The sequence below is a fragment of the Polypterus senegalus genome, chromosome 1 (assembly GCF_016835505.1).
Source record: "Polypterus senegalus isolate Bchr_013 chromosome 1, ASM1683550v1, whole genome shotgun sequence".
Lineage (NCBI taxonomy): Eukaryota > Metazoa > Chordata > Cladistia > Polypteriformes > Polypteridae > Polypterus > Polypterus senegalus.
The window spans coordinates 82,819,587-82,831,341 of NC_053154.1; positions in this window are offsets into that span (position 1 = coordinate 82,819,587).

Below are 11,755 nucleotides of genomic sequence, written 5' to 3' on the forward strand. Positions count from 1 at the left end.
AGACTGGATTAAGAGATAGATTTATTTTGGGAGCAGTAGGGATTTGAATGAAAAGAAACAGATTAAGGAGTTTTGGGCACATGGTGAGAAAGGTACAGGTTGACTGGCTGAGGAAGTGCACCAAGATGAAAGTGGGGAGATGTTATCAGATATTATGAAAACAACAGTTTCACCCTAACACCCAAGACCATGAAGAGTAGAGAAGAACCAAGATATAAAGCCATTGAACTAATGATCATCAGATTTCACTGATTAATTGAACTACCAGTTGACACACATTTCTTTCACTTTCACTTCTCGTATATACTATATGCTGTATATAACCAACTATATATAACAAAGTTTTGTTCTGTTCATTGGTTGCTCGCTTTAGAATACATCCCTATTAAGTTTTCAAGAAGTGAACTTGGGTTTGCACACCATGCAAAGTATAGAAAAAAGCCATTTTGGCCAACTAAGTCAAGGGGGAGCTCTCTCAGCTCAAGTGACAAATCAAATTTCTGACTGCAAGGGTGCCCCATCTTCACCACTTTACAACATAGTTAATCATGGCATACAAAACCTAAAGTCATCTCTTAGCTGCTCCTGCAATAGCTGCATATTATTCATTTCCATTGTCAAAATATTACATGACCTTATACAAGACATCAGCCACCACAATGTCACTTTTGTTCCAGTGTGCGCTGGGATTAATACACAGGTATGCTGCTCAAAAGCAAACAGAGTGTAGCAGTTTCCTACAGTGCATATCAGGTTGGCCAAAAGTCAAATCACATTTACTCAAGCAAAGTAAAGCTGCTCTTTCAAGCAAATATGCTGTAATTGGACATTTGCATTGTGACTGACCTTTCTATTCACCAGGGATTATAAATGTTTGTGGATAATGTGTGCTTCATTTCACTATCATTGTTACATCTACCTCCTGTAGGTCAGAATCTGATAAATGAACATTCATCCATTTCCTTAACCAATGTTCCAGAGCAGGGTCATGCAGAAGGTGAAGCCTATCTCAGAAAACGTTCAAGGCTGAAGCAATCACTGGACAGGGCACCAGTCCATCATGGGATGAACTGACACACACACACACGTCCGGGAGCATTTTAATATGAGTGATCCATTTAACCTGCATGACTTTGGAAGGAAACCCATGTGGACACAGACAGTACAAGTAAACTCCACTCAGGGAGCACGGAAATTGTGAACCCCAGTCTATTTCTACTACCACTGGGCCATCAGACCTAAAACATACCCCAACATTTATGGCAATGACCTTGTGAGAAGCTACATCCTTTACTCCTCACTCTTTTCAGACAGTTTCTAATCAAATCTAATCTATCATTCTAGTTCCCATTGACTAAAGTGGTGGTTCTCCCTCATGAGATGATGATATATAGAAACTTTAGTGACAACATGAGGGTTTCTGGGTTGTCCAACTTGACTCGCCGTCAGGGCGGCTGTTGGAATGGTCCTTACAGATGACACTGCGGTTGTGACCCGCTGGGCTGGCTACTTTGAGCAGTTGTTCAAAGCTGGGCTAGGACATTGGATATCTCTGGGTCCACGGTTCTTGAGGCTGGTCCTCCAATTAGCTGTGAACCACCCAATCTCACTGAGATTGCACAAGTGGTGAACCAGGTTAGGGGAGGAAAGACTGCAGGGATCTGTGGTATCCAGAATGAACTTCTCCAGGCGGGTGGTAAGGCTGTCCTCCTGGCATTGCAACCAAGCTTTGCTTCCATTTGGGAGACTGGCATCATCCCAACTGACTGGAAAATGTGACTTGTCGTCCCTATCTGGAAAGGGAAGGTTGATCGCCTGGATTGCAGCAACTACAGGGGGATAACACTGCTCTCAGTGCAGAGTAAGGTCCTTGCTAGGGTCATCATCTATAGAATCCGTGATCACTTGCTCACCTACCAGCTACCGGAACAGTCTGGTTTTACGCCTAAGAAGTCTGCTATCGACCGCATCCTGGCACTGAGGGTTCTCATGGAGTGCAAATGCAAATATCGGCAGAGTTTTCTTGCAGCCTTTGTCAATTTCATACAGCGTTCGACTCAGTTGATCGAGCTGCCCTGTGGGACATCCTGAGGGTTTGCAGGATCCCCACAAGGTTGCTGGATATCATGACCGGCCTACACACTGGTACTGTGAGTGCTGTGCAGAGTGGTGGCAGAACCTCTGTGTTTTTCCCAGTTGATTCTGGGTATATCAGGGGTGTGTTCTTGCTCCTACTCTGTTCAATGCATGTATGGACTGGGTGTTGTGCAAGGTTGTGGGTTCCAGCAGCTGTGGGGCATCTGTTGGTGAAGAAAGATTCACGGATCTTGACTTTGCTGACGGGGCGCTCAATAGACTGAGTGAGGAGTCTGAGTGTGTGAGTTTGCGAGTGTCTTGGATAAAAACCAAGATCCAGGCTTTTAATGACCTCTTGGGCACAGCCATCAGCAGTGTGTCTGTCTGTGGAGAGACTGTCGACCTTTTTGAGAGGTTTACTTACCTTGGCAGTGACATTTATGTCTCTGGTGACTCTTCCTATGAAGTCAGTAGACAGATTGGGAGAGCATGGGGAGTCATGAGGTTGCTGGAAAGGGGTTTGTGGCAATCCCAATATCTATGTAAAAAGAATGAAGGTCCAAGTCTTTAGAGTCCTGGTGCTTCCTGTCTTGCTATATGGAGACGAAGACTGGATTCCTTTTATACTGTGTCTCTCCAGAAAATCCTTAGGTATCGTTGGTTTAACTTTGTGTCGAATGAGCAGGTTACTCATAGAGTAACGAATGAGGCACATTACCTGCTTTGTGAGGGAGCGTCAGTTACGACACTACAACCATGTGGCGCATTTCCCCATGGGTGATCCAGCTCGTAAGATCCTCCTGAGTGGCTGGATCAGGCCAAGGGGTCACCCATAGGGTCATTTCTTGAGGGTGGGACTGGACTGTGTGTCTGCCTGTGGAGTTGCCAACAGAGATCCCGAGTTGTTTCGTCATGTAGTCGGTGTGGCAACAAGCTGTACCAGTGCATGTTCCCCAACTTGATTTTACTTGACAACTTGGAGGACAGAAAGCAGGATGATATACAGAAACTATACTGGGAAGTGTGATAGGAGAGCCTCTTGCACTTCAGAAAGGGCGAAGATAAATAGAAACTACACTGGTACACATAATAACTGCTGGTATACATAACAGCAGAACAGGAAAGTGCTTGATCACTGCTCCATCCACTACCAGTAGCCAAGTTTCCATCCAGTTTTTTGCGACGTTTTGTTATCGACAAACAGAATATACGTAAAAAAATGTGCGAAATTTGCTGTCTCCAGCCTGTTTCCATCCAACTGGCTTTTTATCGATAAAATGGTGTGCGTGATGACGTCATCCCCCCAAAACGAACTGTCGCATAAGTTTTGTTGTATCGTGAAAATAAATCTGCCCTTGAGCAGTTTCCAAACATAATTTTGTGTATGTCGCAAATTATCTACCTTTTGTTTTCCACGTTACACCCCCTCCACTAAACAAAGAAACAAAGAAATGGAGAGATTTTTCAGACAGTTTTTTGAAATTTGCCAGCTTACTGTTATTTCAGTTTCACAAATAATTGGAATTGTACATAATATCCGAAGAGAATGAAGCAGTTGCTTGTCCGATAGCCCTAGAGCTCGAAGAAAGTACCCCAGCGCGACGAAACCCACGGGTATGGGAGAGACAACGAAATAAGACCTTCTGGGAGGAGGTGGTGGGGAGACACTTTACAGAAAATCTCTGGCTGCAACATTTTAGAATGACACGGCCAACGTTTGAGATGTTGTGTGGATTCATCAGTCCTGATGTTGCGCCCATCACAGGCTGTCACCGACCACCGGTTCCAACCCCAAAGTGGATTGCCATCGCCCTTTACAAGCTGGCAACCTGCGCAGAGTATAGAGTAGTTGGAGAAACTTTCGGGGTTAGTAAAACTACCATTCATCGATGTGTATATGCTGTGTGCACCGCTATTAAAGAAAACTTAATGCGGCGTTATATCAGACTTCCGACTGTAGCGGAGGCCAATGAAATTGCATACCGCAATTCCTTGGTGAATCTTGTGCCACAGATTTACGGTGCGCTGGATGGCACGCATGTGCCTATTCTTCCCCCGATGGAAGGCTACCGCGATTACATTAATCGGAAAGGGTGGCCATCTATTGTTCTCCAGGCCCTTGTTGATGACAGGTGCATGAAACGAGACATTTGCGTTGGCACTCCTGGAAGTGCTCATGATGCAGCTGTGTTTGCAGCATCGGATCTGTACAGGTGAGCCTGCCTTTCAACATCCCTTCTCAGTGCGATAACAACTGAATTAGTACTGTAGCCTGCTTCCCTTAAGGTTTTTAATTAAAACTGAAATTTTAATTAATACAAAATAACGACGTTTAATTAAAAAAAACTAAAGTTAATATTAATGAGAGAATTTCTCATATATGCTAAAACATCTGCCATTTAATAATAAGAAAAAAATGTTTAGATAATGAAACACACGGTTTCTTAAATATTTTGACTGGCACAGTAAACTACCTTTGCGGTTTTTGTATTATTTAGACATCCTGAGAGACACCCCCAGGCTACAGCTGATGTGGAGGGAGTTCAGGTACCCCTTTTAGTAGCAGGAGACCCAGCCTATCCGCTACTGCATTGGCTCATCACGAGAAATAACGAGTCTCTTCATCAGACCATGCGAACCGCTCCGCTATTCTCGTTTTGATTGCACGTGATGAAAATGTATCATGTGACACATTTATTTGCGTTAAAGCCCTTTTTTTCCAACAAAAAGTGTTTCCAATGTAGTTTTTGCAACATCTGAAGTATCGATATGGAATTTATGCGCTAAAGTTAAACGGAAAAATATTATGTCGACATGTACAACATTTTATCGATAATTAGCATTTCAATCAGCTAAACATTGGATGGAAACCTGGTTAATCTTCTTCTACATTTCCTTAAGACTTCAGTACTGGATCTCCTCTTGAGCCTGAATTGACACTCACCATTGAAATGCAGTATAGCTTATGCTGTGTAAATATTTCTAAACACAAATCTGTGCTTTTGAACAAGAGTCTACTTTTACATAATCACATGAATGAGGATATACCTTCAAATGTTTCTCATTTGTTTGGAATTTTAAATTGTGTGGATGAGTTTACAGAAGGTGCTGTTCATTATATTATAATAGGTACACCATGTGAGAACCCACATCCAGAACAAAATTTTAATACAGTTTTGAAAAAAGAGAAATTTATTATACAAATATTATACAAATATTATTAGAAGGGATATACAGTATGAGGTAGAACTCAAAAATATAATGAACTCAAGATTTCAAGAAATATAATGCAGGAATCCATAAGATGCTCTAACCTCCTAATTAACCCTTTCAGTTCTGTCCGTCTTTACACCATCAGTCACAACTACCTCCCTCTCTTAAGGTGAAATATGACCCGTTATTTCAGTATTTTGATGGTTAAAGAACAGCTAAGGAGGAGGTGAAGTGTATCAGGAATAGTAAAAAGAATTAAAAGATGCAGAGAGTGAAGTAGCAGGTGCTCTAAACTTGCATTTTTCTTCACATTTGAAGAAGAGGATAAACTGCTAGCAGTAAAAAGAACTACTAAGGAGGTGCCTTTTGATTTAGAAATTGTAGAGGGAGAAATACAGCTTAGATTAAATAGGCTGAAATCAAACAAATAACCTGGGCCAGATAATATTTATCTTATCACAATATTTCTTTCCAAGTGATACGAAGATAATATATAGATATTATGGCCCTAATTCCAGAAAAGTTAGGACATGGTGTAAAATGTAAATAAAAAAAGAATGCAATGATTTGCAAATCTCATTAACCCATATTTTATTCACAATAGAACTTAGAAAACATTAAATATTGAAAGTGAGACATTTTACTATTTTAAGAAAAATATAAGCTCATTTTGAATTTGATGGCACAAAAAGTTGGAACAGGGCCAACAAAAGGCTGGAAAAGTAGGTGGTAATAAAAAGAAACAGCTGGCAGCTTATTAGGTTAATTGGTAACAGGCCAGTAACATGAGAGAGGCAGAGTCTTTCAGAAATAAAGATGGGCAGAGGTTCACCAATCTACAAAGAACTGCACCTACAAATTGTGGAACAATTTCAGAATAATGTTCCTCAATGTAAAACTGTGAAGACTTTTAATATCCCATCATCTACAGTACATAATATCATCAAAAGATACCAAGAATTGCGGTGGGCTGGCGCCCTGCCCAGGGTTTGTTTCCTGCCTTGCGCCCTGTGTTGGTTGGGATTGGCTCCAGCAGAACCCCGTGACCCCGTAGTTAGGATATAGCGGGTTGGACAATGGATGGATGGATACCAAGAATCTGGAAAAATCACTGTGCACAAGGGACAAGGCCAAAAATCAATATTGGATGACTGTGATCCTTGGACCCTCAGGTGGCACTGCGTTAAAAACAGGCCTGATTCTGTCATGGAAATCACTGCATTGGCCCAGAACTCAATCTCTGTGAACACAGTTGGCCATGCCATTCACAAGCGCAGGTTAAAGCTCTATCATGCAAAGAAGAAGCCATAGGTGAACATGACCCAGAAACACTGCCATCTTCTCTGGGACAAAGCTCATTTAAAATGGACTGAGGCAGAGTGGAAAACTGTTCTGTGGTCAGACAAATGGAAAACATGGACACCACATCCTCCGGACTAAAGAGAAGGCCCATCCAGCTTGTTATCAGTGCTCAGTTCAAAAGCCTGAATCTCTGATGGTTTGGGGGTGCATTTGTGCCCATGGAATTGGCAGCTTGCACATCTGGCATGGCACTATCAATGCTGAAAGGTATATACAGGTTTTAGAGCAACATATGCTCCCATCCAGACAACATCTTTTTCAGGGAAGGCCTTGCATATTTCAGTATAAGAATGGTAAACCGCATACTGCATCTCTTCCAACAAAATGGCTTCATAGTAGAAAAGTCCAGGTGCTGAACTGGCCTGCCTGCGGTCCAGACCTTTCACCAACTGAAAACATTTGGTGCATTATGAAATGAAAAATACAACAAACAAGACCCAGGACTGTTGAGCAGCTAGAATCCTATGTCAGTCAAGAATGGGACGAGATTCCTGCCCCAAAAGTCCAGCAATTGGCCTGCTCAGTTCCCAAACATTTACTGACTGCTGTTTTAAAGAAGAGGAGATGCTACACAGTGGTAAACATGGCCCTGTCCCAACTTTTTTGAGATTGTTGCTGCCATCAAATTCAAAAATGATCTTATTCGTTTCTTAAAATGGTACATTTTGATACTGTATGTGTTCTGTGTTCTATCTACAGTATACTAATAAAAGGCAAAGTCCTCACTCACTCACTCACTGACTCACTCATCACTAATTCTCCAACTACCCGTGTAGGTAGAAGGCTGAAATTTGGCAGGCTCATTTCTTACAGCATACTTACAAAAGTTAAGCAGGTTTCATTTCTATTCTACACGTAACGGTCATAACGGTCGATAACAGTCGACCACGTCCGTCATGTTGAATTTTCTTATTTATGGCCCCATCTTCACGAAATTTGGTAGGCGGCTTCCCTGCGCTAACCAAAACCAATGTACGTACTTATTTCAGTGGTATGATGCCACTGTCGGCCGCCATATTGAAGTTTCCAACGTCACTAATTCTCCAACTTCCCGTGTAGGTACAAGGCTGAAATTTGGCAGGCTCATTCCTTACAGGTTACTTACAAAAGTTAAGCAGGTTTCGTTTCGAAATTCTATGCGTAACGTTCATAACGGTCAACGATGTCCGCCATGTTGAACTTTCTTATTTATGGCCCCATCTTCACGAAATTTGGTAGGCGGCTTCCCTGCGCTAACCAAAAACCAATGTACGTACTTATTTCAGTGGTATGATGCCACTGTCGGCCGCCATATTGAAGTTTCCAATGTCACTAATTCTCCAACTTCCCCTGTAGGTAGAAGGCTAAAATTTGTCAGGCTCATTTCTTACAGCTTACTTACAAAAGTTAAGCAGGTTTCATTTTGAAATTCTATGCGTAACGTTCATAACGGTCAACGATGTCCGCCATGTTGAACTTTCTTATTTATGGCCCCATCTTCACGAAATTTGGTAGGTGGCTTCCCTGCGCTAACCGAAACCAATGTACGCATTACTTATTTCGGTGGTATGATGCCACTGTCGGCCACCATATTGAACTTTTCAACGGTCTTTGTTACTTATGGGCCCATCTTCAAGAAATTTGGTACGCGGGTTCCCAACGCTAACTGAATCCTACTTACATACATATATACGTCCATAGCCTGCAAAGTAGTGAAGTGGTAGCGCTACTGCTTTGCAGTAAGGAGACTATGGGTTTGCTTCCCGGGACCTACCTGTCTGGAGAACGTTTTGGGTAGCGAGAAAAGAACTATATAAATGAAAATAATAATAATTATTATTATTGGTGTGATTTTTGATAATGCCCTCAAATTTGATAAATAAATGAAATCCATTGTTAAGGCCTGTTTCTATCAGCTTAGGGTATTGGCTAAGGTCAAGCCCTTTCTTTCTCTACATGATCTTGAACCCCTAATTCATACATTTGCCTTTTCTCAGCTTGACTATTGAAACTTATTTTAAATATGGAGTTAATCAGTCATCCCTTGCTCGTCTTCAGCTCATCCAGAACGCTGCTTCCAGGCTTCTAATAGGCACATGAAAACAGAATCACACAATATCAGTCTTAGCTTCTCTTCACTGGCTTCCTGTTCGTTGCAGGATTAAGTTTGAAATTTTACTGTTTGTTTTTAAGTCTCTGAATGGCTTAGCCCCCTTCTATCTTACTGACCTCTTGCACCCTTAGTTTCCTTCGAGATCATTGAGGTCCCCTGACCAAAAGTGACTGGTTGTGCCAAATTTTAGACTTAAGCTTAGAGGGGACTGTGCTTTCATAGTAGTTGCCCCTAAGCTATGGAATAGTCTGCCTTTTTTTATGAGGTCACCTCCAACTTTGGTCACTTTTAAATCTTTCTTGAAAACCTAGCTTTTTGGCATGGGTTTTTAAACTTTAATGTGGCACCCCAATATCAATCATAAAATCAGACTCTGACTTGTACGCCCGTTCAAAAATATGACATTTAATTTTTTTTTACATCTTCTTGCTTCCTCTGATCTCGCACCAGTTTCCCAGACACATCGAATTTTGTTGCAGCAACGCAGATACCAATTTCTTTTGCCACTTCAACAGCTTTTAATTTAAAACCAGCTTCATAGTTTCTTCTGATCGAATGCTCCATCGTAGATAAGGGATGCTCTTACAATAAAGGTGTATGAGGGTGTGGGTACAAAAAACACAAATCGATGCAAACGACGCTTCAGAATAGTTTGGGTATTACCATGTGGTCACGTAGCCACAATGCATATAAAAAAGGCCTCATGCTCCGTGGTTACCCTCTCAGGTGGGTGTTAGCATGTCATAATCTCTTGGACCAACAGCATGAGTTTTCCGCATTTGACTTATACGACCGACATTATAAAATACTGGAAACTATATGGTAAAATCAAGCCCCGAGTTATAAGTGGGAGAACTTAAACATGAGTATATATGGTATTTTTGGTATATTTAGTGTGTGTATATACAGTAATCCCTCGCTATATCACGCTTCAACTTTCGTGGCATCACTCTATCCCAGATTTTATATGTAAGCATATTTAAATATATAACGCTGATTTTTTTGCTGCTTCGCGGGTTTCTGCGGACAATGGGTCTTTTTACTTCTGATACATGCTCCCTCAGTTTGGTTTGCTCAGTTGATTTCATACAAGGGACACTATTGGTGGATGGCTGAGAAGCTACCCAATCAGAGCACGCAGTTAAGTTCCTGTGTGCTGACTGGCTCAGCGACGGAGCACCAAATTCGATTCCGCTGCGTTAACCAAGAAGTCTCGTCTTGCTCATTCAGCATCAACATGTTTCGCTGTGTAAAGAGTTAACTTATGTGTTCTTTTGTGTTTATCTTTGGTGTTCTTTTGTGTTTATCTTTGTACATAGTCAAGCCCTTCGTTATGGCTCCAAAACGATCTGCTCCTGCTACTGCTTCAGGGGCCGTGCCCAAGCGCCAACAGAAGATGCTAACGACAGCCAAAAAGGTAGAAGTTTTGGATATGTTGAAGGAAGGGAACAGCTACACCGCTGTAGGACACCATTACGGCATCAATGAGTCCACGATTCTTTTTATTTAAAAAGGAGGAAAAGAATATAAGATCTACGGCCGCAGTGTTCTTTAACCAGGGCGCAAAACAAGTTGTAAGTGGATGTAATGAGGCGGTAGTCCAGATGGAATCTGCTTTAGGGATTTTGATTGAAGACTACCGGAAGAAGAGCAACGGTGCTGCTACACAGTCGAGTGAAGAGGCTCCTTTAGAAGAGCTGTAATGATCTTCTTCGTTGTGCAGTAAAATTAAACTCATCGTTATCGGACAGGTCGTCGTGTCATTGTTGGTGAGTAACCATAATTGATTTTCTACTTACAGTACTTAGTACATGTACGTACGTTTAGTGTCACTGTACACACATTTTACTGTATACAATTTTTCTTGCATTGTACGTATTTATTCCTCGTGGCCTGTCTATCATAATGGCTGTAACATATGTGATATCAGAGACACTCAATATCTTTAAAAGAATGTTTAGGTTTTACTGTATATAAACAGTGTGTTTACATACATAATTTCAATGAATCTTACCTAATATTTAAGAGAATACAAAGGGATTATGCTGTATAACTCTGCGGGGAATATTTATAAACAGTGTGGGAGAGTTCATAAGGGCTTAAAATACAGGGTGACACAGAAAAACAGGAACTTTTGAAATGCGTAGTGGCAGCCATGTACAGTTGGCAGCACTGTGGAACAGGGACCTTGAGCTGTAAACAATCTCGCCATTTAGTAATTTAGTAATCAATTGTAAGGCAATCAATGGCAGCTGTGTGAGAATTGTTCGGTAACCATGTCATCTCAAGATTCGGTGACATTCCCTGGCCCTCAAGATCCCCAGATTTATCCGTTTGTGATTTTTTCTTGTGGGGCTACCTTAAGAGTCGGGTCTCCACGACTCAGCCAAGGACACTGAATTAATTGAAACAAAGTATTCAAGACGAAATTCGTGGTATCCCAGCTGAGATGTTGCAGCGATCAATGGGGAACCTCAACAGCAGATTGGAAGAATGCATACGTACAAGAGGACGCCATCTACAGGACGTAATTTTCAGACATTGATAATTTGGATTACTGTCTCTTAAAAGGCAAGTTGTAGTGGTTCAATTGCTGTAAATAAAATTTTTTTTGTTGGATTTTTCTATTTTTATTGGGTTTTTCAAAAGTTCCCGTTTTTCTGTGTCACCATGTATATAAAAATATCCATATGAACATATGCTTTTTTACGTCGCGGATTTTCACCTTTTGCGGGTGTTCTGGAACGCAACCCCAACAATCAAGGAGGGATTACTGTATGTATGTATATATATTATACAGTATATATATATATATATATATATATATATATATATATATATATATATATATATATAGGTGCATGTATGAATACTGTACAGCACTTTGGTTCACTTCTATTGTTTAAAAATGTTAAATAAAATTGACTTGACTCCAAGTTGTTAAGGAAATTAGAAAAGTGTAGTTAGCGAGGACCCCTCAAAAAGTCCTTTTGTGTACACCTAGAGCTCATT